We start from the raw sequence: 6,806 nt of genomic DNA, 5'->3' as shown, positions 1-6,806 counted from the left end.
GTCTGCATCTTTTTGAAAATCCGACTGAGTGTGTTGAACTTTTATAAAACAAAAATCCGAAAAAGAAATAAACAAATCTACCTCGTTCAAATAAAACTAGATATAAACGATTGGTATTTACAGTTGCTAAGCTTAGCTAGACCAGATGATTAAATCCTGTTCGAAGCTTGATAAGCCTGTTTTATTAATGTATTTTATCATTCTTTGGCAGATCATTAAGACGGCTGGTTAAAACAATATCACTTTTTCACTTTCACAAGGTGTGCCAGTTTATTTGTTTAAACATCAAGTAAAATTTCATTCGAATCTCCATTTTATACCTATATACATACCGTAAAACGTATACAAATATATCATCATGACCTGAATTGCAGGATTATGAATCTTCACTACATAAAACTTTATATACCAATCGTTCGGTCAATATGTATGTGTTTGGTAAAGAGGTAGCGGTAGAGTCATTTTCATTATATAGTATACATACATATTTGAAGTTTGAAGAGTCTTCATGATAGCATTTTCAATCATTTTAAAGTTGTCAATTATCTCTAATTTTTATTCAGCATGAAAATTGCTGTTGGAGGCTTTGTGATATAAATCTATAGATGGCACATGTTTTTGTTGCAATCAAATGACTTCTCCAACCCAAATTACCAATTTGTTTCCACCAGGCTATTCCTAATTTCGTACAAAACGATTGTTTTTTGGTTTAGGTAAAGGATGATGTTGCATATTCTGGTGGTGGATACTCAACTGTCAAGCTCTTTCAAAATTGCGGTTTGGTGCTATCTTCAGGCGTAACAAGTAGTTGATCTGTTGAGCAAAAAGTCATTAAACTGTAGAACCTGATAGAATGCACATGATACTATGAATTTTAGTTAAGATAAGAACACTATTGAAAATGCCCCTCGTATGTCAGATATAAATAAATTTGGGCCCTGTTCCTTTTTATTCTTGTGCCTTTTTCTTCGTCTCGTTTGTTCAACTTGAACTGGTCGAGCCACAGTTCTGTGTAATGTTCTAAGCATATGTGTGTCCTTTAAAAATAATGTCTATACTCAGAGTTATAAGAAATATTACTACAATATGCTTTGTGTAAATTGCGTTCATGAAAAATAATATTTTATATGACATTTGGAATGGGTTTCAACACTTATTTTTAAAATAAGCACATACAAGTGTTGTGCAGGGTCGATATTTGAGTGGGGATCATCGCTTTGTCTTATAAGCAGCGCTCAAATATCACGGATTTTAAGGAAATATGACGTGCAACGAGAGCAAGTAAAACTGCATATGAATATCGAACAATTATATGCTAGTATTATATTATATAGTATCTGAAACAATCCTATAGATATACAATCTATTTTTTTTTTTTAATTTGATAGGCGATCACCGAATTACGTTTTTTCTGTAGAAATCATTCCAGTGTCCATGTTTTATCGTTACTAAATTTAGCGGTAACGATAGAATTTGATATTATACGAAGGCCCCTTCATATATCCTGTATTACATAATCTGTATAGAGGTTATCCTAAAGTTGATGGAGAGTTAATCAAGAAAAAGAATAACATTTGGGACGTCACTGAATTCCAGAATAGTGTGCTGGGGCTGGGAGAATTCCTCGTTCAGAAATGCATTTTAGAATATGTGCGAAAAAAGCTTATTTCTGTAAGAGGACGTTCCAAATGCGAATGGTGCCTATACAGTCATAACGATATCTCTGTCGTGCGTTTTCTGGAAAAATATTACATTTGACATAGATCTTGGTTGAGATACAAGAGAGTTCTTTTTACCACATGCTTATCACGAAATTCGTTGTATGTATTTCACTTGTATTTATTACAATGTCGTGTCAGTTGAATTTATGAAAACTAAATTAATTCAGTTGCAAAGACTCTAATAAATTATTTGTTTGTTTGTTTGCAAAGTTGAATGATGATAATAGCATAATTTTTAAACAATTTAGTGTTACGTAATTGACAAAAAGACTACAAGCAAGTAAATATATTAGATAAAAGATATCCATATAGCTTCTCAAACTCTCAAGGTAGGAAATAAAATTCAATTTCTCATAACTTCCGTAAAATAAAAGCTAGAAGACAAAAAAGTGTAATGGCTGTAATGGATATATGTAGAATGTGACTTAAGTTAACGCATTTTTGTTGCCCCCCCCCCCCCCCCCTTTGCATATCAAAACTGTGAGCAGACCTACTATGCAGAATATGTACTTTTTCAATGATGAGGTACGAGTTAGCGTCTTGCGTGATGCACATGAAGAAATGTGTGCATTATTATTATTATTACTGTACACTCATAGTTTTCATTTGAGTTATCATCTGCGTTACAAAGTTAGTAGCACAGGAAACGGGAAGTTTTAAAAATGTGTTATTAAAAAGCAAATGGTGGACCTGGTCATATTGTTAAATCATGCGATATTAGTTGACTGGGTCTCAATGATTATACCCTTATGTATAGGTATTATTTTGGTTTATATTTGTTATACATTTTAGATCGAAATGACTATTATTATATTAGGTGTACTGAAATTATGGAAATATTCTGACCCACACTTTATTCGCTTTGTTATCAGATACTTTCCACTAGAAGAAATCGTCATAGAATTTGCCCGAGTTTTGTTGTTTAACGTTCGTTTACGAAATCTCGTTTCTTACTTTTGATAAAATGAAATCCTTGTTTTTGCAATAACGGCAATTTCTGTTCTTGGTAGCACGCTCCCCGGAAGTAAATTTAAGGCAATATTGCGCGTTTGATGTTTCGACTTCTGTCAAAATGATTTCTCAATTCTATGGCTCAAAATTTAAAGTTGACATTGTCATTGTTTGAAGATTCCAATACTTTGCATACTAATAAAAACAGAATTAAAATTCCGTGGTATGGTGATCACAGAAAATTATTTGCTTCAGTGAATGAATGTTCCTGAAGTTCAGATTGTCTGCTTTCTCTGACAGAACGTCTTCAGAGATATAAAAATTTAAGAATGTGTCGAAAACAATGAACATGTCAGTATACCGTATGAAATCTTGTAGAAACTGACAAGCAAGAGACGTTCTGATGGCTGAAACTGTCAAATACCGTATAATTGCATGTAATTGAATGATAGCGAATGAAATTCCCCGATGGGTATAGGAGATATTTTTATTAATCAAGATACAACTTTGTGAACATTTTATTTACTCATCAAGATTCACGGGTAAACAGTTAAGCCTGACATATAACTGTTATAAGGGTATATAGATGCCGTTATCAGGATAATCTATACATTGCTTCAGGTATACAAGGAATTGTGTCGGACATTACGTTATCTTGTTTATTTTGTTGTATACACTTTAGCCGATCTCATTGCTGAAATTGAGAGTTAAGTGTGAGGTACAGTTTAACAGAAAACTTACCCGGTTACCGACTATCAGTGTGTTCACTGGTTAAAAAAGTACAGTAGACTATAGGAGGTGACAATCAAAAGAATGAGTCGAATAAAACACAGTACCAAGACCAAAATACGAACACGCAAGAAAACTATGAAAAGAGAAAATAGTGAACAGCACATACCCAACTATCAACCATGTGTAACATGTGCTATGGAAGTGTGAGCTGGTAGAGCTTCTCTCGAATCGACACCCAATGTTACTCCTCTTCTTACTTATATATATATATATATATATGTACTAATAAAGCTGTATTATTAATTAAGAGATAAGTCATCTGCGCAATGGACTGGTGTTGGCATAGGAGATGGAAAAATTAATATGGGTTCCAGAATACGTATATAATTCCTTACCAGGGACCGGACTAAAACCTGTACTGTTTTGCCAAACCCGGCATTGCACACACGTATAAAAATACATTCATTCGAAGTTATCCCGGTATAAGGTTTTCCTAAATCATGTATAAAATAAATATTCAGGGGCAGATCCAGTCCTTTTAAAAGTGGGGTTTCCAACCACATGTCCTCTTTCAAATGCATTGATCGTCGAAAAAAGATGGGTTCCAACCCCGGAACCCCACTCCTGGATCCGCCACTGATATTAAACGTCTCTGTAAAAACTTATTTTATAATAAAACGATTTAAATTGTAAAAACAGAAAAGGGAATGAAAGGGAAAAGTTTGTTTGGATTACATTACAGGCACGGTCATTTAGCTGAGGTGGATATGCCCGAATTAACTCCTATATTAGAGTTTTACCACTTTAAGACATATCAGATGATTTTTAGTGATACTTTTTTTTTTGTTAAAACAGTTGCATACATACATACGGATTTCTGACGTTCTCAATATATTCAACATTTGTAGCCGCGTGTGGAAGTATTTTTTTTGTGGGGTGGGGATACATTGCTACTGGATAACATGAATTTCATTCTATATATGTATACAATTAAGTTTTATGTATTATGTATTTTTTAATTGTCTCTATCAACACCATTTCCTACTCGGGCAAATCAGAAGTAAATAAATTTATGGTCAAATAAACAAAAATTGTTTGTGTTCCTTCTAAACAACGTACGTTAAGTGTTACTAATGTACAAATCAGAAACCCGATTTAAATAGTAACAATTTTGACAATGCTTGATAAATTACAGGGTATGGACGGGTCGTTACGATCGAAAAATACTTAATCATACGAATGGTCTCATTTCTGTCGCGGCCGTACAACACGTCGTTCGGTAACCCCGCTAGAACTATTTACGAATTCCAATGCAGACACCGAATCACGATGGAGAAATAAGTAAAACCGGTATAAGAAGCTATCTGTTTCACTAAAGATAAAGGATTTCCCCTGATCAAAGTAAATTATTATCCGTCCAATTATAATACATTCACAAGAATCGCGTTAATATTTAATAAGACAAGCCTTTGTTTTGGTAAACTTACAGTATTAGGTGATAAAGGGTATAGGCCCAGATAAGCGGATGGCAGTTGTGATTGAAGATGACCATCAGAAGTGTGCCGAAGTGCTTGTCTCTAGTTAACCAGGGCATGTCTCAGTCATCAAGGAATTATACGGGATTTCTAACGGGATCAAAAATAAATACCGATAAATGGACTTTCCATTTCCACTTTTAAATTAAAAGTGTTGTGATTTTCGCGCCAAATGCTTTGTTTCATTTGAATATAGAATATTATTACAAGAATTTTAAAATACTTGAAGTATAAACTTATAGAATCAGAAATAATAATATGGTGAAAAATGTAGTGATAATTTTTATTGGGTGCTTCACGTCCAGTGGCAAGTATTCTATGCATATTTAGCAAGGAAACAACTGAATGCGCTATAAATCGATCAAAGAAGGTAAACCCAGTTGAAGATGTCCAATTTAGGCTCGTACTTAAAAAGGGAAGGTACATTTTGGAAGATATTAAATATAGCTGGGACTTACACTATATTTAAAAATCCCAGGCTTATTATACTATTTTTATTTTTTTAACATCCCGCTTTTATGTGCAACTGTGTTTTACCATTGACGTTCTATATATTCAGGAATTGTTTGCTTGGAGGTGTACAGTAAATGAAAGATCCCATTTCTATCCTGACATGGGCTGTTATCGCGATTGTTTCGTGTGGATGCTTATAGTTTTTATATTTTTTAATTATTTAGAAAAAATACTCTCAGCTACTTGGCATTTTTAAAGAATAAATATAACATGTTATATAAACCTTTCATCTTAGAACAAAATACTCAGCATGCATTTAAACCTAGCACTTAAGATCGTTTGTTTTACCATTAGTCGGTCATTAGTTAAATTTGATTAAAACAAAATAATACTTTGAGAGCTTGTGACAATATTGGTTCAGTCGCTATTTCTGATTCTTATGAAAACAATATTTGTGTCAACAATTCCTTTTGTCCATATGGCTAAAATAATAGACGAAAGTGCAAGAATTTCAATTAAAACTTAAACCGATAATTAAATTCATTAATTAATGCAAGTATAGCGATCAAAGTCGGAATAATTACAGTTTGGTGACACAGGTGTCAAAGCCCAGGGGTGACAGTGGCATTTTCTCACCTGAAATAGTGTTTTAGAGACACAACCGTGTCAGGTCAAAGTAATGCTGTCCAGGTAGCCTGGATTACCTGGGGCACACTAATGAGAGGATTAAAGAACAAACGCTTGGGCTGCTAATAACTTAAAACAATTTATTTAATCCCTTAAACACACACAGAGTATGCTGAACTAATTTTGTACTTGTAAACACAAGTTTTATAATACGAGATTAAATTCTCTGGTTTGTTTTACTTTCCCCAAATTTATATGTTATAGATGAGATTTTTTGGATCAAAAACTAACAAGAAAGAAATGGACTACCTTTTTCTATTTTAAGAAGAAAATCTAAATTACAATCTTAATTTATAAAATAGACATATGTGACAGATTAATTTTCGGGGTTTGAAACTGGAAATTAGGTTGAAAATTATTTAAAGATAAATTCAAAATTGGATTTACCGAATAATTCAAAATACATGCCTTTAAGATTTTCTATTCTTTCAAATTCAAAAACTTAGTTGTCTTCGTGTATGAATGGACTGCTACCATTATGGTTGACTCCATGATAAAAAAAAGTCTCAGCACTTGATATCCTCTTTTATAGTGATTTCTTGGCTTTCCTCATCGTTGAAGGCCGTGCGGTGACCTATAGTAATTTATGTGTTAGTTTGGTCTGTTGTGATGTCTCAATGGCAGTCATACCACATCCTCTTTTTTATGTTCTTACAAATGTTGTATTTCGAAAAAGAGGTAAAATGTACTAAACGTTGCTTACTACGGTAAAATGTTTGACTTTATG

This window comes from Mytilus trossulus, chromosome 3 (assembly GCF_036588685.1).
Source record: "Mytilus trossulus isolate FHL-02 chromosome 3, PNRI_Mtr1.1.1.hap1, whole genome shotgun sequence".
In the NCBI taxonomy this organism is placed as follows: Eukaryota; Metazoa; Mollusca; class Bivalvia; order Mytilida; family Mytilidae; genus Mytilus; species Mytilus trossulus.
The sequence above is the reverse complement of the archived record's forward strand: the minus strand, read 5'-3'. Positions refer to the sequence as shown.